Genomic DNA, 25,905 nt, shown 5'->3' with positions numbered 1-25,905 from the left:
TGGATGCCTGTGGTCCAGCCGCTGCCTTGTAGGGTGTTTATGTCTACATGACTGCCTCCCCACCCAACAGAATGCTTCAGGGTAAAGACATTTTACTCTTCTTTCTACCCTCTCCCCAACCTACCCACTGGTGGGAAGCAGCCTCTAAGATGGTCGCCACTGATCCCTGCCTCCTGGAATTCATACCCTGTGTAGTCTCCTCCCACACTGTCACAGGCTTGATCTATGTGACCAGTAGCAACAGCAGAAGTAAGGGAATGTCACTTCCAAAGTGCATCTTTATACAAAGACTGTGCCCTCCTCTTTCAATCTCTGTCTCTCTTTCTCTCCCTCCTATTCTTCTCTTTCTCATTTTCACTCACTTTGAGGAAGCCTAGGGAGAGGTAAGAAATCAAAGCCTCCTGCCAGGGCTTCCCTGGTGGCACAGTGGTTAAGAATCTGCCTGCCAGCGCAGGGGACAATGGTTCGAGCCCTGGTCCGGGAAGATCCCACATGTCTCGGAGCAACAGCCCATGCGGCACAACTACTAAGCCTGCGCTCTAGAGCCCACTGGCCACAACTACTGGAGCCCATGCTCCACAACAAGAGAGGTCACCACGGTGAGAAGCCCGCACTCCACAACGAAGAGCAGCCCCCACTGACCGCAACTAGAGAAAGCCCGCACGCAGCAACGAAGACCCAAAATGCAGCCAAAAAAAAAAAAAAAAAAAAAGCCTCCTGCCAACAGCCATGTGAGTGAGCTTGGAATTGGATCCTTCAGCCTCAGTCAGGTCTTCAGAGACTATGGTTCTGGCTGACAGCTTGATTACAGCTTCATGAGAGGCTCCGAGCCAGAACCCCTTTAAGCCACTCTCAGGTTCCTAACCCTCAGAAACTGTGTGAGATAGATGTGTGTTATTGTAAGATGCTGAATTGGGGGGAACTTTGTTACGCAGCAATAGATAATGAATACACCATTCCAGTTTTAGAACAGGGTCCTAGAGAAAGGAAGCATTCGGAGAATGAAGTAATTTAAGACTCGAATAACCTTACAATGAATATAATACTTACTGTTTATTGAGCACTTAATTATGTGCCAGGTATCTTACATATATGCCTCCATTTTGACATGAAAAAATACAATCCCATTGCTAATAAGTGGCAAACCCAGAATTTGAAGCCATGTTGGTCTATTTCCAAAGACTGTGCTTTTCAACTCCACTATGCTGGATGGATGGATAGATGGATTAATCTATGAAAAACAACTGAGCACATACGTCTATTAAAAAATGAGTTGTGATTAACACTTCAAGGACGAAGGGAGCACAGAAGAGTCAAAAGAAGGCCAGTTGAGGGCTTCCCTGGTGGCGCAGTGGTTGAGAGCCCGCCTGCTGATGCAGGGGACACAGGTTCGTGCCCCGGTCCGGGAAGATCCCACATGTCGCGGAGCCCCTGGGCCCATGAGCCATGGCTGCTGAGCCTGCGCGTCCAGAGCCTGTGCTCTGCAACGGGAGAGGCCACAACCGTGAGAGGCCCGCGTACCGCAAAAAAAAAAAAAAAAAGAAGGCCAGTTGAGACAATGAGAGGACTGAGCAATTGCCCTTCAAGGATGGACTGAAAATTTAGCACTCTTTTCTTCAATCAAGAAAGCAAGCCGATGGTGAAAATTCTGGTGGAAACCCACCAAATCCTGAAGGCTGTGCCCAGATGGAACACGGTTCTATTTGCCAAGTATGAGCGTATCAAAAGAAGGGGAGCCCCCTTTGAGCCTGAGAGAGGGAGACCAGCTCAGTCCTCTTCTCTGCTGCTCACATCCCAGCTAACAGCATCGCTCTCCTCCCAGACAGATGACAGGAGACCCAACTGAGGGGCCATGGGGAGATTCCAGGCTCCCTCCTGCCAGTGGAAAATGTGGCTGATGAGAAAAGGCCTCCCCGTGCTGGTGAGGGACTTGCCAGCTTCCTGATGGCAGCATCTTTGGATGGGGCTGCGGGGAAAGCCCACACGTGGGGCAACTCCAAGCCTGTTTCCTCAGTGGGAACAATCATGGCAATGTGATTGGGTTATTAGATGGATTAATAATGTGTTTAGCACTGTGCCTGGCACACAATGCCTGGCACACAATAGGTGTTTAAAAAAAGCTAGTTTCCTTCTTTTCTTCCATCCTTTCCCATCACCCTTTCCCATACCTATTGGCTGGTAAGATATGACTCAAAGGAGCTGGTGGACAGGGATGTTCTCTAGGACTAGCCCAAGGTTAAAGGTGCATACGTTAGCTCGGGGCATTTAGAGCCATGCAGGTCTTCCCGTGTGTGCATCTAACTCTAGCGAAAGCCTGTACATGCACAGAAGCTCCTTGACTTGAGTTCAGGAACCTGGATTCAAATCTCAGGCCTGGTAACTACCAAGGGCCTTAGTTTCATCACCTGAGAAAGAGGACTAGCAAACCCTCCCTCACAGGAGTATGGTAAAGATGAAAAACAACCCCGTAAGTGAAAGGATGTTTGTGAACAGCCTGGCACATAGTAGGAGCTAAATTAGTCCAATTTAGAATATTGAGAGTGGGCTGCTTAGATTGTTCGTCACCTAATTAAGTCCCTTGGTGAGAAGGGCAGAGAGGAAGAGTCCCCAGTTTTCCCCGATGGTAGAGAAAGCAGAGGCTGGCCCTGCACAAATCCACTTCTTGAAAAACAACAGTGAATCAGACATAGCTCCAGGCATGCGGGAGCCAGCCTGGGGGTCGAGGCAGATGGGTAACAGATAAACACGTTCTGTGTGACAAAGTGCTGTGTCAGAGCCCAGACGGAGCAACTGCCCCTGCTCCGGGTGCGGGAAGTTTAATCAAGGAGGGACCATTTGAGCTGGGCGTGAAGTTGTTGTCTGCCAGGCAGAGATGAAGAGAAAGAGAACTGCGTGCCAGGCAGGGCGTCTGGGAGAGCGCAGGGTGCCCGCAGCCCAGGGTCAGTAGAGAGAAAGAGCTGGAGAGGTCCACACGGCCCAAATGATCGTGAAGGGCTCACAGGGCAGGCTGAGGAACTTGAACTTGATTCTGCAGGTGGAAGAGAGCCCAGGAAGCGCTCAAGCAGGGCTGTGCAGACCCCGCTAGGACGGAGAACGGAGGGGAGGTGGAGGGAGACTGGAGGCAGCCAGACCAGAGAGGGAGCCAAGGCTGGGAGAAAGGGAATGGGGTGGGGGATGACCCAGCCGAGAGAAAAAAGATGCTCTGGAAGTAGGGGTGGGGGAAGGCACGGGGGAGTGAGAGCACATCAGCATTTCTTTTTTTTTTTTTTTTTGCGGTATACGGACCTCTCACCATTGTGGCCTCTCCCGTTGCGGAGCACGGGCTCCGGACACGCAGGCCCAGTGGCCATGGCTCACGGGCCCAGCCGCTCCACGGCATGTGGGATCTTCCCGGACCGGGGCACGAACCTGTGTCCCCTGCATCGGCAGCCGGACTCTCAACCACTGCACCACCAGGGAAGCCCCACATCAGCATTTCTAAGAGGGAGAACTGCTCTGACAGCCCCTGCACTTTGAAGGAGACCCGTGTCCTGTGCCCACGTGGGCTGACATTCCTGTCTCACCCACTCCACGCTCCTGGTCGTTGGAGACTCTGACTGGAGAGGATCCCGCAGGGATAACTAACTCTCTGGGGAGATTTCTACTTTAACGGAGGCGCCGTCTGGCTCCAGTGGGTTTCCGGGGAAGACGATAATTACTCATCCTCTAATAGAGCCAATAAATACAGCAAGGGGATATGTAATTAACAACCTTCTGCTGGAAAGCAGCAATTCTTGTGATCTATGAAGTTTCTTTTCCCGTTCACTTCTTTGTTACTGCAAATAGGATACTCCCGGTAAGCGTGCCACGTGTTGTTCGCTGAGTTAATCACCAAAGCATGTTGTATTTTTTATTAAATCCATTCATTATAATTGACTCACATGAATTAAAGCTGGAGGAGCTGCAGTGAGGGCTGTCGTCCACCTTTGCTTCTGCTTCTGATCATAATACTTTTAACGAGATCAAAATGGTTACCAAACAACTTAACCACAGAAAAAAGGCCCATGTTTGCAGGAGGAGACAACAACCTTACCCCTTTCATAATTTCCTTGCCCCATAGCAACCTCCTCCAGTTATTTATTCTGGTGTCTGATTTCCCACCCGTAAAGAACCTTTATTAGTGGTAATTATATTAGGCAAAGGAAAAAGAAAAACTTCACAAACTTCTAAAGTGATTTACTTCTTGGCTTGCAGTTTTAATTAAAATTCCAGTTTATTTAGCAAATAGCTCTGAAAAGATTAGATACCAATTTAGCCTGATTTTCCTTTTCCACTTTCCAATTCAAAAGGGTGACACAAACAACAGAATAACCACACTAATGACTCTTCCTCCGTCCCATCATAATTCAGCCGATGGAAAAGAGCTCCAATATCAATTATAAATTCACTCCATTATGCTTTGCAAAATTCTCCATAGTAATCTCCCTGCTCGTTACTCCTTCACTGTGAGTAAATGATATCAATTCACCACCAGGCCTCAGACTACCCAGTCTCTTCCACATCAGCACTTCAAATGTGTTTATTAACTGGAATGGAAACAAAGCAAATCAGGTCTGCTGATTCCAGCAGCACATTCCAGCAGCACTTCCTCCCACCTGGGATACCAAACTCTTCCCAAAATCACTCCTGACAGCTCTTAGGGCTGCTCATCCCCAGTTGACCAGCTACCCAGGCCAGTTCAATACTTTCCACAATGGCAACTCCCACCAGAAAGCCAGTCTAAAGGCCACCATGTCTAGCTGAAACATCAATTCATTCAACATACAAGCAAGTCACGCCTTTGAGCCGGGTGACATACTCAGGGGATGCTGAGAGGTGCCACATTATGGGAGCAGAGGGTTAGTGGTAGGAGACAAAGTTGGAGAGTGAAAACAAGAAGACAAAGGATGCAGTCCTTACCTTCAGGGAGCTCGTAGTGCAGCGGCTGAGTCCGACCCACGAACAGATCATTGTAATGCCTACAGCCACATCTTACACAGCATCTACTGTACGCCTGTGTCAGAGCTAAGCTCCTTTCTCACACTGTCACTTTTAATCTCCACACAACTTGGTGAATAGCAGTGTATCCCCATTTCACAGAGCAGGCAACTGAGGCTCAGAGAGCTGACTCTTGGTGAGAAAGAGAGAAGTTGCCAGACTAGACAGGGAAAGGACTTCCCACGGGAGGAAGCAACAGCATATGCAAAGACCTAGCAAAGAGCAGCCAGCAGCCTGGAGATCCAGTCCTCCTGTCTGTGGACACCAACTTGCTGAGCCGCCTTGGGCATTATTGGATCTCTTGGGCCTGTTTCCCTGTTTACCACATACAGGGTATTTCCTATTCTGTAAATCTACAAGGGCCCGCTCTTCTTTTCCAACAACTGACTATGACTTGGGCTAACCTTAAAGCACCCATTGCTGTTTTAATAATGTACCCAAGGGACAAAGAAGTTTCCCAGAGGACTTACTTGCCCCCTAAACTCATTTGTTCCTCCTGACCCACAAAACCAGCCTGTAAACTCCCAGAGACATGCCGCTGCCCTGAGAGCCTTGAGTCGTACCACCACATGTTACTAAGAAGAATTAATATAATTGTACCGATCATTTCTATAATAATAAAAATTGTAACTACTATTTACTGAATTTATATTATGTGCTGCATACTTTATGTGTGCTATCTCAATTCACCCTCACAACAGCACTCTCAAATAGGCAGACATACTGCCATTCCATTTTACAGAAGAGGAAACTGAGGCTCAGAGCAATTAGAAAACTCAGTCTCTGGGAGTGCATCCAATAAGTGATAGAGCAAGGACAGAATCCAGCCCCGTTAAGTCTTCAGTCCCCAGAGAACTAGGCCTGGAAGAAATGAATAAGGTTCCTTTAACAAGCATACGTTTCCAGCGACAAGGAGGTGTATATGAAGGCTGCTGTGTGCAGGGAAGGTGCAGGGCAGGGGCCAGAGTCGGGGAGTTGGCCCCGCTAGGAGCTCTCCAGAGTGCTGAAATGCCTCTGCGAAAGTACTCGGACTCACAGCACCTTCCACCTGGGCGCCCCTGCTTGTCCTAACCCTCACCTCCTGGTTTCAGTGCCTGGTAGGGCACTGATGGAATAGAGTGAATGAAAGTGGGAGTACACCTGGGAGAGAAACAGCTGACTTTTAGAAGGAGTGAGCTTGAACGGATGATGAGACATCTAATTGGAACTACCCTACAAGGGATTACAAATACAGCAGTGGGAATGGAGAGAAGTCAAAGCAGGAGGTGCAAATTCGTGAGTCACAAAAGAGAGAACTGAAGAAAGACTGAGTGCGTTTTTGGAGTGGTTGCTGAGAAAGAAAAGCAAAGGTCCAGGAGCAGAGGGGGAAGAGGACACTTCCTAGCAGTCCTGGACCGTGGGTACCAGGAACAAATAACTAAGCTCTCCAACCCTGATACTGCACTGAAATGTGTTCAGAGAGGGCAGAATTGTGTTGCCTGTAGGTTTGAACCTGTGAATAAATAATCACCAGCACGCCTCACTCCTCCCCCATACCCCCTAGAAAAGGAAGAGGGAATGACAACATAGTCAAGGGAAAAATAGAAAATAGCCTGCCATATGGTCACGTGATTCAAGTTACTCAAGGTCATACCCACTTTTTTTTTTTTTTAACAAGTTCCAATGAGTTTCACTGTAGGGTTTTTTTTTTCTTTTCTTTCTTTTTTTTTTCGGCTGCGTTGGGTCTTCATTGCTAGGCGTGGGCTTTCTCTAGTTGCGGCGAGTGGGGGCTACTCTTCGTTGAGGTGTGCGGGCTTCTCACTGCGGTGGCTTCTCTTGTTGCAGAGCACGGGCTCTAGGCGTGCGGGCTTCAGTAGTTGCAGCATGCAGGCTCAGTAGTTGCGGCACGCGGGCCCTAGAGCGTGCAGGCTTCAGTAGTTATAGCTTGCGGGCTCTAGAGTGCAGGCTCAGAAGTTGTGGCGCATGGGCTTAGTTGCTCCGCGGGCATGTGGGATCTTCCCGGACCAGGGATCCAACCCGTGTCCCCTGCATTGGCAGGCGGATTCTTAAACACTGTGTCACCATGGATGTCCCATACCCACTCTTACTTGAAGTAAAATGGCTCCTTATAAATTTGAGAGGTCACACAGAAAGACCCTGAGCCTCTCTTTGGCCTTTCAGACCACTGATCCTAAAGGCTTGCCTGATGGGATATTTATAAGCACATCTCTCCCCCTACTGGCAAAAGAGATATTAGAAAAGCACATTTATTCTATGGCTCCATCCCCACTTCTACCCTCCTACACACCTTACATAAGAATAGTTATCCTCTTTTATCAACTTAGTCTTTCATTCAAGTATCAGTGCAATTTATGCATTAACTCGATGTCAGGCATTGGGAATTCAGAGAAGAACAAGGCACAGCCTCTGTCCTTGGGATTGGAAGTTGTAAATAAATCACAGTGCAAAGTGGCAAATGCTCCAGCAGATGAGGGTCAAAGGGCTATGAGAGCATGAAGCAGGGCGTGAGTTATCCTCCTGGGGAGAAAGTTGTGGTTTGGTAAAAACTTGAAAGATGAGCTGGAACTTGCCAAGCCCAGAAGCCAGGAAGGTAGTCTAGGCAGGAGGAGCCCTGTGTGCAAAGGCATGGGAGCATGAGGGACCATGCTTAGAAGTCTCTACAGGGCAAGAACAACATCTTAATTATCTCTGGATTGCAGGTGCCTAGCCCAGTGCCTGGGAAGGAGTGGCACATAATAGATACCAGAGGAACGGATGGCATGTAGTTCAGTGAGGAGGAATAAAGCATGACCGTGGGGTCTTGCAACAGAAGGGGAATTGAGTGGAACCAGAATCTATAAACCTCAAAACAAATCTTGATGTGAAACTGCTCAGCATATAGCAGGTGTGTGCAGACTTTGGTCATTCATTTCTCCAGGCCAAGGCTTGATAATAATCAACATGTCTGTCTCTCCATAGGTGTGGGAAAAGACATGCAAGCCCTCAACGTGGGCCAGGTCAAGAGTGATGGGCTAGTTCACAGCTAGAGGCCACCTTACAGCTTAGAATTTTGAGAGGAATTATCAGCAATAACAATCTAAATGTGATGGGAGATGGGGGATATATGAGGGTCCTTTATCAAATTTTGGAATCTCCTTTTGTCTCTTGTGTTGAGCTGCATTGTCAAGCTACAAATCTCACTTTTCACAGCTCAACACAGCCAGTAGCTGTGGCAAAAAGTCTTGCTTTCACTAGCTCCTTGAGATGAGTTGTTACTCCTCTACTTAAGTTTTTTTTTTTTTTTTTTTGGCGGTACGCGGGCCTCTCACTGCCGTGGCCTCTCCCGTTGCGGAGCACAGGCTCCGGATGCGCAGGCTCAGCGGCCATGGCTCACGGGCCCAGCCGCTCCGCGGCACGTGGGATCCTCCCGGACCGGGGCACGAACCCGTGTCCCCTGCATCGGCAGGCGGACTCTCAACCACTGCGCCACCAGGGAAACCCAAAGCCAGACCTTTTGATTTACTTAATGAACTCAGAACAGATTGATGGCCTAGCTCAGTTGGCAATGACAGCTGGTATTTCCCTGATGACCAGATAATTAGGCAACTGCATTAAGTATATGTCACCCTGATCAAACGACAAGGTTTATTAAGACAAAGCCAGCCTACTCACAGCTTTCGGTCAGCTTCCACAGAGAGCAGGTTTTTAAGCACTCTGGTATCAGTTTAAGTACCTCTCTATTTTCACAGTGTTATAAATCTGGTGCTTTCCCAGTGCACCCTGAAGAAACTGGACCAGTAAAATTAGCTTTGGAAAAAATCTGCATCCTATTGCAAATAATGATTAGTAGAAATATTGTAGGATTAAGAATCAAGAGACCAAGATTCTAATTCAAATTCATTCCTTCATCCACTCAACAAACATTAATTTAGTGCCTATTATATGCTAGCTACTGGACTAAGTGCTTGGATATAACAAAACCGCCACCACCACATGTGCTGAGCATTTTCTGTGTCCAGGCACGGTTCTACAGTTCACAAAGTCACTTAACACGCCTTACAACCCTGGAGCTTCGTACTGTTATCACACCCATTTTACAGATGAGGAGAATGAGGCACAGAGAAGTAAAATAATTTGCCTCCATTTTCAACCTCATAAGTGGCAGGGCCAGGGACCAACCCAGCCAGTCCGACTCCAGAAACGAGTAAGATATAGTTCCAGCCTTAGAGAAGTTCAGAGTTTCTTGGAGGGATACACAGACATGTGCACTCAATGGATCTATGACCCAGGGAAAAACTTTTCATCTCCCTTACTAGTTTTTTATTGCTGCACAAAAAAATTAACACAAACCTAGTGACTTCAGACCATAGCCATTTATTAGCTCAGAGTTCTGTAGGTCAGAGGTCCACCGTGGCTTAGCTGGGTCCTCTGCTCGGGTCATCACAGGCTGAAATCAAGGTGTGGCCAGGGTTGTGGTTCTTGTCTCGGCTCAGGGCCTTCTTCCACGCTGACTGGAAGAATTCATCTCCTTGCCACTGGAGGACTGAGGTCCTCATTCTCCTTCTAGCTGTCAGCCAGGAACCACACTCAGCAGCTGGAGACAGCCCACAGTCCTTTGCCATAGTGACCCCCAGAGGCAGCTCAGAATGTGGCGTTCGCTTTCTTCCAGACTAGCCGGATCGCATCTGTCTGACTTCCTCTTCTGCCACCAGCCAGAGAAAACTGTCTTGAAAGAGCTCGCCTAATTGGGTCAGGCCCACTGAGGGACATCTCCCTTTTGCAGTATAATGTCGCATAATCATGGGAGTGATATCTCATCATATACACAGGTCCCACCCACACTCAAAGGGCAGAGGATTATACACGTGGGAAGTTCCTTAGGGGTTATTTTAGGATTCTGTCTTTCACACTGTCTGAGTTTCCCTTTCCTAGTCTGAGGCTAGAATAGATTATAACAGTTCTAACTACTACTTGTATCAATAGGATAATGATTTACAGTTATTAAAGACGTTTTCACACATATTATCCTATTTGAGCCTTACAATCCGGAGTTTGTAACCTTGCTCTGGGAGCAAGGTTAGTCTCGCTGTCTGTTGGGAAGAGGAATCCGAAGGTTAGAGGAGTTAACCTTCTCCCTGCCATGCTGGCAGGGCCTGGGAGAGCAAAGACTTAGCGCTGTCTTCCAATTCCAGCATCTGGGCTCGCTCGTCTAGCCCTTGCTGCCATGTGAGAGGACTGGATACAACTGAAGCAGAAAGAACACAGGCTTTGGAGTCAGACGGACCTGGGTTCAAAGCCAAGTTCTGCCCCTTGGGCAACTCTGGGGTCTTGGGCAAGTCCCTTCTTCTTTCTGGGCATCCTCCTCTTTAAAGTGGGGGGAGTTGGTCTCCAAGGGCTCTTTCAGCCTCAAATCAGGACAAAACTGCTTCAGCTGCACGGTGGAAGATGATTAGCTCCATGATTCTGTTCTCTTGGTTGAGGGAGAACCTCTAACTATACCCTCATCCAGGTATCCCTGTGGTTTGGGTGAAGGTCTCCATTTTATTATTTTCCTAGGGCCACCATGGCTTAAAACAACAGAAATGTATACTCTTACAGTCCTGGTGGCCAGAAGTCCATAAACAAGGCACTGGTAGTGTTGGTCCCAGCGGAGGGTGCTGAGAGAGAAGCTGTACCATGCCTCTCTCCCTTTCCTCCTGGTGGATGCAGGCAACGCTTGGTGTCCCTTGGCTTGCAGATGTGTCATTCCAATCCCTGCCTCTGTCTTCACGTGGGCTTCACTCTGTGTGTCTCTGTGTCTTTTCCTTTTCTGTTTCTTATAAGGACGCTCATCATTGAATTTAGGCCTCATTAATCCGAGATCATCTCATCTCAAGATCCTTAATTTAATTAGACTTTCAAAGACTCTATTTCCAAATAAGTCATATTCACAGATACCAGTTCGGACTTGGACGTATCTTTTGAGGAGTGGGGAGACACAGTTCAACCCACATCATAAATTGCTTTATGCATCCCACCATTGATGGAATATAGGTGCTTTTCCATTTTTCCTTATTACAAAGAACACTGCAGTAAACATCCTCATGGTATCTCTAGAATTTCTCTAGAAGTAGAATTGTTTGGATCACAGAGTATACACATTTTCAACTCTGCTAGCTACTGCTAAATATGTCTGCCAGTCTAATCAATGGGAAATGAATGGTATCTCATCATGGTGTTAATTTGCATCTTCATGATTATACTAGTGAAACTGAATTTTTTTTCAAATATTTATTGGACTTTGGGTTTCCTCTTTGAATATCTCTCTAAGAAAACTCTAAAGTGGTTCTCTATCAGGATTATCCAGGACCTTCTCAAAAGAGTTGTTGATTTAACAGAGGTGGGCTGGGACCTAGAAATCTGCATGCTGAAAAGCTTGCCAGGAAACTGAAGCCCAGCCCCAGGGAAGGACCACTGTATTAAATGTAGTAACCAGTCTTACTGGCACTTGGTTGTTATACCTTCAGAGTGCACTGGGGGGCGCTATCTCATAAAAACCTTGATACTGTATTGATTAAAGGGTGCTGTTGGAGGATGCCAACCACATGGGGGCTCCTTTATGAAAGCCCTCTGGGGAAATTTCTCCCAGCCCTCAGTGTTAGGAAAAGCTGCACTTCTCTTCAACAACCGCTTTTATTCTATCTTACGGGCACCATGACTTAAAATTTCGGACATTTTTTCCCTTGGTAACCATAAAGTTCTGTGAAGTAAAACTTTGATGTTGTCCCATCATTAAAACTGTAAGATCTTTAGATCATGCATTTCTAGATGCTAACTCTTCCCTGATTTCATCTTATTATACTACTTTTATTGTTTTATTGTTCCTTTGCCCTGATTTTCTTCACCTAAATTTTTTTTTAAATTTATAACAATGTATAAGTATTTCTATAACAATGTATAAGTACTTTTGAAAGTACTTATATGCTTTTAGGGAATAAGATAGGCATAAACACATTAAAATAATTTTAAATTTTACCTTGTGAGAATTAAGTGAATTAAATAAAATTAAATAAATTAAATAAAATTAAATAAATTTAATAAGAATTAAATAAAACTCACATTTATGTGAGGTAAGGCCCTTCTTTCAAAACTGACCTGTTTTCAAGATTCATCAATGACAATATCAGTCCTACTGTTGATATTTAAGTAGAAAAAATACTTCAAAGATAAACCATTCACAAAATAAGTGAAAATGATTAACACTAGAAAATGGTAGCCATTCAAAGCTATAGCCATTCAGGTGCAGAAAAGACAGGATTGGGTTTTATAATACAATACCACTCATTTCTGGGTTTTTTTTTTTTTAATTAAAAAAAATTTTTTGGCCACATCGCGTGGCATGTGGGATCTTAGTTCCCTGACCAGGGATCGAACCCGCACCCCCTGCGTTGGGAGCGCTGAGTCTTAACCACTGGACCGCCAGGGAAGTCCCGTTTCTAAATGACTGTCACTGAGTTTTAAAATTATTATTAATATTATTACTTATTAATATTAATACTTTATAATATTACTATTATTTAAGACCACCTATATCTAGTTTAGTGACTTTAAAAGTTAAATTAATTTTCAAAAACTTTCACAAAAATTTTTAAAAGACACTTTTAACTTCTTGTGGCTCCTCTATTTTTTTAAACAACAGGAAAGCATGCTAATGCTTACTTCACTGTTACTCCAATTCCTCCAGCAAGCTCCTCTGCACTGAGTAAGATAGCCAACCAATTCATCCCAGCTTTTCCAGGATTGTCCTGATTTTAAAACTGAAAGTCCAGTGACCCTGGAACCCCCTTACTCCCAGGCAAACTGGAACAGTTGGTCATCCTAGCACTGGGGCATCTTCCATTTGCCAATGTGTGGAGGAAGGCCTATTAATAGCAAGCCCTTCTCCTGTACTTTATATCTGAAAGGTAGCCATACATCTGAAAATTATTCCTAACTGGTAGGGAAAAAAATAAAATTCTGAATGTGGTTCACCTAACAATATCAGCCTGGATTTCACAGCCAAAGGATTAGAAGAAATCTTCACAAGTCAGTGTTCTTATTCTCTTCTAAAGAATTCCAGGAAAAGAGATTCCATAAAGCTACCTTTGAAATCCATTCTACCACCCATGATCTTTTTAAAATATTCATTCAATCTACAATCATATTTTCATTCTCAGCACTGAACTGAATAAAGAAAGCTTAAAGATATGCTACCCACAGGAAATCAAGTAAAATTATTAGAGACCTCAAAACAGGTCACCAGAACAAAGTTAAAAGTCTGATGGAAGAGTCTTTGGACTTGGTGGGGAAAGAAGACTAAATTCTAAAACCTTAAGAATAAGAATACTAGAAACTTTTTAGAATAGAGTGTCAAGCAAACAGCTTTAAAGCCTTGGTTATAATCTATTCTATTCAGTACAGTAATCCTAAGTGGGTTCTCCAAAGGAAGGCAAAAACTAACATTTATGAGATGCCTACTGTATGCCAGTTCCTCTCATGCTCACTATTTCATTTTAATCTCCCAATACCCCGATGGATAGATCATATTCTTCCATTTTTACAGAAGAGGAAAGCAAAGCTCAGAGGTCATTCATACCACCCTATGCTAGGTGTTGGGTATGCAACAATAAACATGAGAGTCATAATAATAAAATGATAAATATTAAACATAATATTCACAAGTAATAAACATGAGAGTCATGGTTCTTGCTTTCATGAACCTTAGAGTCTAGTGGGGAATGCCAGACACCTAAAAATGATTACAAAAATAATTATGAGTGACCCAGTATGGGGGGAATCTGGGCATGTGCTGGAGAGCTGAAAAATAAGAGGACAAATGGCCATCACCAAAAAAATCTACAAACAATAAATGCTGGAGAGGGTGTGGAGAAAAGGAAACCCTCCTACACTGTTGGTGGGAATGTAAATTGGTACAGCCATTATGGAGAACAGTATGGAGATTCCTCAAAAAATGAAAAATAGAACTACCATATGATCCTGCAATCCCACTCCTAGGCATATATCCAGAGAAAACCATAATTCAAAAAGTTACATGCACCCTAATGTTCATAGCAGCACCATTTACAATAGCCAAGACATGGAAGCAACCTAAATGTCCATCGACAGAGGAATGGATAAAGAAGATGTTGTACATATATACAATGGAATATTACTCAGCCATAAAAAGAATGAAATAATGCCATTTTCAGAGACATAGATGGACCTAGATATTGTCATACTGAGTGAAGTAAGTCAGACAAAGATAAATATATAATATCAGTTATGTGTGGAATCTAAAAAAATGGTACAAATGAACTTATTTACAAAACAGAGTCACAGGTGCAGAAAACAAACTTATGGAAAGAGGGGGAGGAATAAAATGGCACATTGGGATTGACATATACACACTACTAGATATAAAACAGATAACTAATAAGGACCTACTCAATACTCTGTAATGACCTATATGGGAAAAGAACCTAAAAAAGGGTGGATGTACGTATATGTATAACTGATTCACTTTGCTGTACAGCAGAAACTAACACAACATTGTAAATCAACTATACTCCAATAAAAATTAAATTATAAATACATAAATAAAATGTGTAGATCAAAAAAAAAAAAAAGAATAAGAGGACAAAGGAGTCAAGAAGAGGTGGGGAGAGAAAGGGAAACAATTTCCTGTTTCCAGGCAGAGGAAGTGGCAGCAGACATCTGGAGCTGGGAACATTCAGTTATGTGCCCGAGATAACACAATTTATCAGTGGTCAGATTGGGGTTTTGATTCCTGTGCTTTCTGACTCCAGAATTCCTGTTCCTTCTACTGTAATACAATGTGACCAGCTGTGCTTCAAATCTAAAGGGGACAGCCCACAGGGAGGACCTAATTCCCAGTGCTGATACTCAGTGTTTCCCAAGCTAGTCTGATCAGAAGAATCGGCCCAAGGGGGCTTGTTAAAAAAAATAAAGATTCCCTAGGTCCTACCCCTACCGGGAAATCAAAGTTTAACAAATGCCCCAGTGCTTCTTATGACCAGACAAGTTTGGGATATGCCGAGTTCAGACTTTGGAAAACCTAAAACCCTACACGCTGGGAGTTTACTTAACTGCAGTCTCCTGGACATTTTCTTTTCTTTTCTTTTCTTTATTTATTATGGCTGCGTTGGGTCTTCATTGCTGTGCACAGGCTTCCTCTAGTTGCAGCGAGCAGGGACTACTCTTCGTTGCAGTGCACAGGCTTCCTCTAGTTGCAGCGAGCAGGGACTACTCTTCGTTGCAGTGCACAGGCTTCTCATTGCGGTGCACAGCCTTATGGCGGTGGCTTCTCTTGTTGCAGAGCATGGGCTCTAGGCACGCAGGCTTCAGTAGTTGCAGCACGCAGGCTCAGTAGTTGTGGCTCTCGGGCTCTAGAGCGCAGGCTCAGTAGTTGTGGCACACAGGCTTAGTTGCTCCGTGGCATGTGGGATCTTCCCGGACCAGGGATCAAACCTGTGTCCCCTGAATTGGCAGGCAGATTCTTAACCACTGTGCCACCAGGGGAGTCCCTCCTGGACATTTTTAAGAACTGGGTGGAGCTCCTTGAAGTAATTTAGCCTTTCAAGAAGCAAAGGAATGGACAAAAAATAAATAAAAACCCTCTAGAGATCAATCGGTTAGCCAGTCACATAAAAATGGTCCCTCTCTCTTCCGGATTTTCTGTGGATTTTTACCGTCTCTCATTCTGGATTTAAGTAGTGTCTTCTCAGTATAGATTTTGTGACTGCGGTCAAAACAAGACCCATTCCCACACCAGAAGCCTCAGTAACATTCTGCTAACTTGGAGTCATCACTAATTAAGGAGTTGAATAGAGTAATTGAAGCAACAAGATAATAAGAAACTACAAGCCTTGGCTTTCATCTGGGAGAGGTTATGGATTTAGAATCCAAACACTTGGGTTCAAATCCCAGGCCTACCACTTACTAGATGAAACATGGATAAGTTAATGAACCTCTCTGAGCTTCATTTTACCCAGCTGCATAGGGGGCTAATAACACCCTCTCTGTGGAGTTATTCTGAGGAATGTGTGAGATAATGGAGGTGGTGGTCTGACTTGATCAGCCCCTTAAATGTTTGTTAATAAATAATAAAACAAGGGTGGATTTATAGCCCAACAAGGGAAGGACTGTACTAATATGGAAACAACAGTTAATAAAGATATAGTACATTAATAAAATAGAGATTCACAGGCACAAGGCACTAATTCTAAGCTATGTTGGAAAAACGGGGTGTCCCAGTATATGCAGATTGAATTCTAACATGGGTCTCTGGATGTTTTATAAAGTGGGGGTGGGAGGGAGTTTTGAGGTGCTAATTTTGTTTATAGGCAATAGATTTCCTGGGAGCTGGGAGAACTGAACCAAGGTTCCAGAAACAAGAGCAGACTTCAGGGTGAGGTGACACCAGCTCGAAGGCTGGAGAACGAGGGGAGCAAAGTGGTGGCGATGGGGGTTGTGGGTCATTAGTAATAATAATGCCATGCAAATGCCATTTGCAGCAACATGGATGGATCTAGAGATTATCATACTAAGTGAAGTAAGTCAGACAGAGAAAGACAGGCATCACAGGATGTCACTTATATGTGGAATCTAAAATACGACACAAATGAACTTATTCACAAATCAGAAACAGACTCACAGACATAGAAAACAAACTTATGGTTACCAAAGGGGAAGGGGGGTGGGGGAGGGATAAATGAGGAGTTTGGGATCAGCAGATACACACGACTGTATATAGATAAACAACAAGGTCCTACTGCATAGCACAGGGAACTATATTCAATATCCTGTAATAAACCATAATGGAAAAGAATATGAAAAAGTCTATATATAACTGAATCACTTTGCTGTACACCAAAAACACAACACTGTAAATCAACTATACTTCAGTAAAAATTAAAAATAAATAAATAACAATGCCATGCAGTTTAGAAAGTGCTTTAAATAACTTTCCTTTGCTAAGAGACAGAAAACACAGTAAGAAGACAAGCTGGATAAAGGGTGTGGGGAGGACACCAGGGAAGGACACAAATCACAGAGCCAGAGTCCAGGGTCATGCAGAGGGCAATCTTGCCTTAGAACTGAGGGTAGAAACAATTCAAAGGTGGAAACCAGCAGAGCCGACAGTGGACACTGGACCATCACCCAAGAGTTGCCTGATTAATGAGGTAAGTTCTAAGCATGTCAGATACCGAACTTGGGGCCATAACAGACCCTCTTTCTCTACTAAGCTCAGCAAGGCCACAGCATCTTTAAGAGACACTGCTAATCAGCAGATGTTTATGCAACAGGTCAAACTTCTTTGCCATTCAGGAAAGTTCTGAATTTCCTAATTAAGAAGGAGAGGTCCACAGAGTGGTATAGTCATGAAGACTTGGGCTCAAATCTTGGTTCTGTGTGACCTTGGGGGAGTTACCTAACATCTGTGAACTTATCCCTTTCTTTGCCTGGAAAACAGAGATAATATTTTTCACCTCAAAGCTTTGTAAGCATTAAATCAGGCCATCTATGAGAAAGTATCAAACACAGAGAAAGCACTCCACAGTGTTTGCTTCTCAGCCACAAAAACAAACAAACAAAACAAAGTGGACTTTGTTTCCACTGTGGTGAATCTAACTTCTTTAACAAGTGTGGCGTTCAGAAAGCTGGTTGACAATTCATTTTTGTGGGAAAATACATTCTGAAGCTAATAGCCGATTTGCACCGGTTTATAAATCGGCCAAATATTCCTGCTGCAAAATCTGGAATCCAAGGCACCATGGGAAGAGGGACCAGGGGTCTGTATTAGCAACGGTTTTAAAAATAAAGAAACAATGTATTTTATCTCACCTTCTCATGACAAGCGAGGTCTCTAATTCCTAATCTTTCTTTCCACAATAGTTACCCAAGTAAAAAACCTTCCGAATTTTAAATCCTATTTTTGAAGAGAATTAAATGCAACATACAAATCCTAGATTTTCTTTCTACAGCTGTTCTCACACAAGGGCACAAAGACATATTGATATATACCAGGATATGTATATATCAAAGACATATTGATATATACCAGGATATGGTGGCAACAGCCCCCTAAACAGCTAAATGAGTGTCAGTGTGGCACGAACTTAAGTAAATGATGGGTCACTCCTACTACAGAATGTTATGCAGCCATAAAAAAAAAAAAAAGATGCAGTAAATCAATATATACTGATATGAAGCAATAGCTAAAGTTATTTTGTTAAATAAAAGGTATAGAATAGAGTGTATCATATGAAAGCATTAGGTAAATAAAAAAGGCTGTTTGTACACATATGCTTGTATTTGCAAATCTCTGGAAACATATCAAGAAACTGCTAATGGTGGTTGTTTCTGAGGAAGGGAGATGAAGGTCGGATGAGTGAAAGACATATTTTTCTGTGTTTATACTTTCATACTATGCAGATTTTTTGCCATGTGCATATTATTAAATCTTTAGTCAATCAATAAAATTGAGATACATGGTAACAACAAAGGTAATAATGACCAGAGTTATAATAGTCACAATGGATTGGACACCTTTTATGTACCACTGGGGCTTTCCTTACATTCTCTCTCAATCATCCTCTGAGGTGGGGTTGCTCTCCCCTATTATTCAGCTGAGGAGACTGAGGCTCAAAGTTTGGGCAGGTTAAGTAAATCATCCAGACCCTCACAGCTAGCAAAGAGCAGACCTGGATTTGAACCAGGAGTTTTGACAAACTCCACATCCTTTTTCTACACAGCACTGTGGCAGAGACTGCGGGAAGTTCACCAGAATCCAATTCCTCTCCTTCCTGGACACAATGCTAGTCTCCCTGGCAGCGACAAAGACTCTCTCCTTGACCGAACTTCCATCAGGCTCCTCTGAACCCTCTTCCCAACTAGGCCTCCACCTTTGGGCTTCCGTGTTCATCACTGCATCGCAGTTTTAGCAACAATCCTGCTAAAGGCAGTTTAGCAAGAATGCCCCACCCCTGATATCTGATCTCCCTCAATATCTAATCAAATTCCTTGGCTACCAATGCCCTCTTGTCCTGACTGTATTTGGAATGGAGCCCAGTTGCATACTGAAGACTCTTTTCCCTAACTGCAATAGTTCTCCAAGAAAATCTGTTTTTACCACAACTGTCCAGCTCTGGTTTCCTCTGACAGTTAAGTGTGACACGTGCCCCAGTTCCACCCACTGGGGTGTGAGCAGAAGTGACATGTGTGCTCCCCCTCACTCTTTCCTCTCCTGGGACCTGGCTGTTGATGCAGAGACCCCACGGGGTGGCAGGGCCACAGGCTGGAGAATCCTGAGTCTCCAAATGTCACCCCACCAAACTGAATAACTACCCAGGTGTTACAAGGGCGAGAAATAGGTTGCCATTCTGTTGAGCCCCTACGTATTTGGGTCTGCTTGTTACAACAGTTTAGCCTAGTCTAACAAAAACATACGGCGAATAAAGAAAACCAAGACCAAGAACAAGCCAAGTGCTTTGGGTTTTGAGAGCACGGTGTGTCCACAGCCATCACTGAGCAGCTACAAGTGTCAGGTGCTGATGTAGGGGCTGGGGATCCAGCGATGACTACGACAGTCCCTGTCTGTGCAGTGGGGAGACGCCCCCGAGTATTTGAGTCAAGGCCAGAGACACTGCAAAGCAAAGGGCACATGACAAGTGTTCACTGGTGTCGGGACAGAAGACAGGGGAGGCTGGCGATGGGAAGGGTGGGTGGAGGGTGGCAGAGGATTGTCCTGTAGGGCAAGAGCCCCCTAGAGGACAACCCCAGAGAAGGCCTGGCAGCATGACCTCCAGATAAAAGCAGATGTTCCTGGCAAGAGACAGAAGGACAGAAACAAGACAGACAGGACTGGACGCACTCCCTCACGTACTCTGTCTGTCTGCCCCTCTGCAGCTGAGGCCAAGGCTGGCACACTCATGGTCTTCCAGGCTGGGCTCTAGAGAAACACACACACACACACACACACACCTGTTTAAATCCCTCCCGTGGCTCCCCAGCCCTCAGTGTGCTGTTAGGACCTTTACGACTGGGCTCTCAGGTCACAGCATTCCTCGCTCTCCTCTCCTCAAATCCTGTATTCCAGCCGGAGGGAACGTTTGCAGTCCCCAGCGTTGTGGCTTACCGCCATGCTGCCGTGCCTGCTGGCCCTGTCTGAATACTTGTCCTGACGCCACACCCCGAAACCTTGCTCAACCCCCTCTGCCTTCCACACTCTGCTCAGAGGCCCCCACCGGCTCTGAATCGGAGCCGGCTGCGCCCACGCCCCCTTTAACACTGCCCTTCCTCCACTGGGCCATAGTAGCCAGAGTGACGGGAGAGACCCACGGGGTGTCATTTCTTTGCTCGCCCAGGGCGCAGCGGAGTCCATGGCACAACGTAAGCGTTCAGGAAATGTTCGAGGAATGAATGAACAAATCATCTCAGCCAATATCTGTCAGAAGCTTATTATATAGTATTCCAGGCATTGTGCACTGCAGTGTGAGAGGCCAATAATAAACAAGACGGATATGGCCCTTGAGCTGAATCTGAAATCTGGAGGGAAAGAAAGAAAAGTTAACAAGCCATAAAAGAAAGCTGATTGATGCTGTGAGAGCAGAGACCTGAAGACAGAAGACGTCGGCAGGAGGAGAGATCCACACAGTCCATCTAAAAATAGAAACACCTCACCAATCTGGAACTCAGCTATCTCACTTTTCCAGGATGCAGCAGGAACCCAGAAAGAAGGCTTACAGGCTTCCAACAGCCAAAATATGTCCAAAAGACCATGCACCTTACTCACCTGCGTGCCTCTCACATGCACCGGCATTTGCCATACCTCCCGGCTGGCCTGCTTCCCTCTGGCCCTCAGCACACTTCGTGCACACTTCTAATAGAACTCTTAGCATTGCGCGTTGGAATCATCAGCTATCTCTGCACCCCCAAGACTGGGCCTCCCAAGGCCACCACGTGTGGCTTTTAAGTCATGCACAAGGATGCAGTGATGCCGTGCACATGCAGGCATCTTTAATATCTGGAATACTTTTCATATTTTATATTTATATATTTTATTCTACAACAAATGTATTATTCATGATAATAAATACTAATTATAATATTTACATATTATTGTAATGAAAGTATTTGTTGATTTAAACCAGGAATTCAGAAATATCCTGGTTTGGTAAATAAACATCATCAGATGATTTTTTTTTTTTTTGCGGTACGCGGGCCTCTCACTGTTGTGGCCTCTCCCGTTGCGGAGCACAGGCTCCAGACGCGCAGGCTCAGCGGCCATGGCTCACGGGCCCAGCCGCTCTGCGGCATGTGGGATCTTCCCAGACCGGGGCACAAACCCATGTCCCCTGCATCGGCAGGCGGACTCTCAACCACTGCGCCACCAGGGAAGCCCCATCAGATGATTTTGTTTGGGCCATTTTATATTTATGATGAGAATTTTCTGGCATGTAGTAGTCAAGTCTCTCATTTTAACAGGACAATATATATTGTTCCCCTTTGACAAACCAGATTATCAAAAGACTTTGCTGATCTAATAAAATCTAAAATAGACTGTATTTCTAAATAAGATCTACTTTTCCATCTGAAGTATAATTGGTGACTACTTTCAACTGTTTAATTTTTTTTTTTGGCCACACCGCACCACATGCAGGACCTTAGTTCCCCGACCAGGGATGGAACCCAGGCCTCCTGCAGTGGAAGCGTGGAGTCCTAATCACTGGACCACCAGGCAATTCCCTACTTTCAACTTTTTAAAAAATCCTTCATTGGTATTAGTGCACTAGTTAAATCTGAAGTTTCATATTGTAGTTCAATCATCTGATGTTTGTCTACTGTGCCAGAATATTTCTGAATTCTAAGTTTAAGTCAGTAAGTACTTCATTATGATACCATGTAAATATTATTTAATAACTAATATTCATTTGTCCTTAATAATCCATTTGCTGTAACAAATTTGTCGTTGAAATGCAAATAATATATTGACTAATTTAATATCTTTTTCCTTGAGGAGGGGGCACCTTTTTCTAATTCACACAAAAGGACAGTATGGGCCAGGAGTGATCCTGGTTCAAGCACAGGGACAGTGTCTGATTGTGTCTTTATTGCCAGTGCCTTGCATGGGGCTTGGGGCTCAGGAAACATTCAACATATATTTGTTTAAATGAAGATCTTCAAGGCCTCAGAATTTAAAATCATATATGTATGCCTTATTTCACTGTACTTTCTAGAAATACTTCTACACATTCTAATGGAACAGTAATGCATACACTCTTAGAACAGTCCTAAGCAGCCAGCTGAAGCTTATTAAACTGTCACCCAGCAGGGACCATTTGCCTCTCCATTTGTTCCTTAGACACAGAACACTTTTTCCCAAAAAGAATGTCCTAGGAGTCAGAAGGTTTCACAGTTATAACATACCATTAGAGGGACATCTTTGCAACCTGCCTAGAGAAAAAGCCCAGTAAGATGGTAAGGCTTTATGTAGGTAGTTTCAAATAGAATCTGAGATTCCGTAAGAAAGGAACAAGTGCAGAGGCTAAAGAAAGCTATGCTATCATGGAAAGTAAACCTAGCCAAAACCTAAGGCTTGCAGGGGCTGACAAACAGCTGGCTCTCTATTTCTGGCTTGAGCTTCACAATGCCAGAGATAGGATGAGTTCACTGCCTGGAATGACTTTATGTCATTTCCCTTTAAAGAAAACAGTCACAAAAAAACAGCGCTAGAACCATTACTGATTACACAGTTCAATTCAATTAACATTTGCTGAATGCCTTCTCTGTGCCAGGCATGAAGGACTCAAAGATGAATAAGACAAGCTCCCTGCCACTCTGAATACCTTACAGTTTAGGGGAAGAGACAGACCATCTCAATCAATAAGCTTCCCCACCCAGCACCATGCTGTCCCAGGCAGCACGGTCTCTCCCCTGGGGTCTACAATAGCATCCAAACTTGCCTCTGCCTCCATGCTGGAACTCTAATCTATTCTCTGTAGGGCAGCTGGGGTGAACTTTTTAAAAGGTAAGTGTAATTATCTTTTTCCGTGTACATAGGCAATGGCCTAACCTCTGCATGTGGTCTGGCCCCTGAATGTCTGCCGGCAAGGCAAGCATCACATTGGAAACTCCCATATCCAGCCAGACCATCTGCAAAGCCATATCCTCAGAGGGTGAACTAGAAGAAAATCTGCCTTGTCTTGCCCGTGGCTCAGGAAGGGGAAAGAGAAGGATAGGAGTCTCCTCTCTCAGAGCACCGTCATAACACCTTCTTGATGCAAGCCTGGAGTCAGAATTCAGCTATGCCAATAACCTAAAAAGCCTGAGACCTAAACTTTAGTTTTAAGTGTTCTGGGGTAGTAGAGCCCTCTGAAGCATCTGCAAAAGATGAAAATCTTCACTTTAAGCCCAAACCTCAAAGAATTATCAGAGATTAAAGTTGCAGGGAACATGAGCTCACTATCAAAAAAAGGTCCAACAAACACCTAACTCATTACTCCAGGAAGAGAAGAGAAAGATTGGGTGATTGATAATACTGAAAGAGAAAATAGATGAGAATTTTCCAGAATTAATAAAAGATAACAAACCTCAGAGACAAGAATCTCAACAAATCCCAAGTAGAATAAATAAAAAGAAATCCTCACCTAGGGAGTCATAATGACACTGAAGACATCTAAGACAAAGAAAGGATTTTAGAGGCAGCCAGAAAGAAGAAGACACTTTATGAGCAAAAGAAAAAAACAGACTGAGAGCTGACTTCTCAACAGCAAAAATGGAAGTGAGCCAATAGCAGCATATCTTCAAAGGGCTGAGATCATAAAACTATCAACCTAGCAATGTATGTGCAGCAACACTATCTCTCAAGAGTGAGGGCAAAATGAAGGTAATTTTGGACAAATAAAAACTGATAGCCTAGGGCTTCCCTGGTGGCGCAGTGGTTGAGAGTCCGCCTGCCGATGCAGAGGACACGGGTTTGTGCCCCGGTCCGGGAAGGTCCCACATGCCGCGGAGCGGCTGGGCCCGTGAGCCATGGCCGCTGAGCCTGCGGGTCCGCAGCCTGTGCTCCGCAACGGGAGAGGCCACAGCAGTGAGGGGCCCACGTACCGCAAAAAAAAAACACAAAAAAAAACCTGATAGCCTATTACAAATAGTCCCTTACTAAAGGAACTTCTAAAAGATTACTCCAGGAGAAAGAAAATGACCTCAGAAGGAAGGTCTGAGTCGTAAAATAGAATAATGAACAAAGAAAATGGTAAACATGTGAGTAAACCTAAAATACACCGAGACTATATAACATAAAAATAAGGTCTAATTTGTGAAGTTAAAAAAAAAGGATAAAGTAAGATAGAAGTAAAATACTGGACAAAAAAAGCACATAAGTCAGGAGGGATGCAACCACAATGAAAGCATCCTAAGATCCTTGTCTTGTTAAGAGGAGAGTGAAGATACTAACTTTAGACTTTGCAAAATTATATACATATTAAGTTTTCTAAGATAACCAGTAGAAGAATAAAAACAGAATGTATAACTTCCAGACTAGTACAGGGTAAAATGGAAAAAGAAAAAACGCAATGTAAAATGATATGAAATCCATAATCATACAGGGAAATGTAAATATACCTCTTCAAGTAATGAATAGATCAGACAAAAATATTAGGACTACAAAATCTGTGGAGTGCAATCCACAAGTTAATCTAACGTACATATGTAAAGTATTGCATTCAGTAACTAGAGAACACACACTTTTTTCAAACACACATAGAACATGACCATGTATTAGGCTATAAAGCAAAAAAGAAAAAAAAAGGAAAACAAAATGAAGATGGAGGGCATGAGGAAGGGAGGAAAGAATTAAAAAAGGAAGAACATCCTTTAACCACACTGCAGTGAAGTTAGAAATTAATAATAAAATAAGTAGAAATAACCTCATATGTTTAAAAACTCTAAAAAGCCACAGTTCAAATAACCCATGGGTCAAAGAAAAAATTTTCATGAAAATTTAAAATACATAGAATTAAAAGGTAACTTTTTTAATGCTACATAGTAAAACTTGTGGGTGCAGCTCAAGCAGTATCTAGAGACAAGTTTGTAGTCTTGAATGCTTTTATTAGAAAAGATAGGCTAAGCATCGAACCTAATATCAGAGAAAGAACAGAATAAACCTCAAAAAGTTGAAGAAAAGAAATAAAGAGCAGAATGCCATGAAATAGAAAACAAAGATACAATGGAGATGGATCAATAAGCCAAAGTTGCTTCTTTGGAAAAACTAATCAAATTGAGATCCTTGAAGAATGTGTAAGTTAGCCAAAGAAAGGAAGGGGACATTCTAAGTAAGGAGAAGGAAAAATATGAACAAAGGTAAAGAGGAATGACACAGCACGAAGGTTCAAGATAACCACATGCAGTGCGGTGTTGGCAGTAGATAAAGTTCAAGGCATGGAAAATGTGAAGTGAGTCTAGAGAAGCTTAGGGCCAAATGTTAATTTAAAAATATTCAACTGGGGCTTCCCTGGTGGCGCAGTGGTTGAGAATCTGCCTGCTAATGCAGGGGACACGGGTTCGAGCCCTGGTCTGGGAGGATCCCACATGCCGCGGAGCAACTAAGCCCTTGAGCCACAACTACTGAGCCTGCGCGCCTGGAGCCTGTGCTCCGCAACAAGAGAGGCCGCGATAGTGAGAGGCCCGCGCACTGCGATGAAGAGTGGCCCCCACTTGCCACAACTAGAGAAAGCCCTCGCACAGAAACGAAGATCCAACACAGCCATAAATAAATAAATAAATAAATAAATAAATCAACTAAGTTAAAAAAAAATCAGAGAGAACATTTCCAGTCTGTGGTCAGAGGAGTCCTGACTACTGAATAAAGGC

General features: G+C 44.0%; 1 protein-coding gene across 1 annotated transcript in view; it reads right to left on the bottom strand.

Moving 5' to 3' along the window:
• TTLL11 (tubulin tyrosine ligase like 11) overlaps positions 1 to 25,905 on the bottom strand; it is a gene marked incomplete at both ends in the record, with an annotated part of 246,088 nt that overhangs the window by 206,531 nt on the left and 13,652 nt on the right. The gene's annotated exons all lie outside the window — the stretch shown is intronic.

Source organism: Hyperoodon ampullatus (genome assembly GCF_949752795.1).
Source record: "Hyperoodon ampullatus genome assembly, chromosome: 6".
NCBI classification, from domain to species: domain Eukaryota; kingdom Metazoa; phylum Chordata; class Mammalia; order Artiodactyla; family Ziphiidae; genus Hyperoodon; species Hyperoodon ampullatus.
Note: the sequence above shows the minus strand (reverse complement) of the source record. Positions and strands in the feature narration are given on the sequence as shown.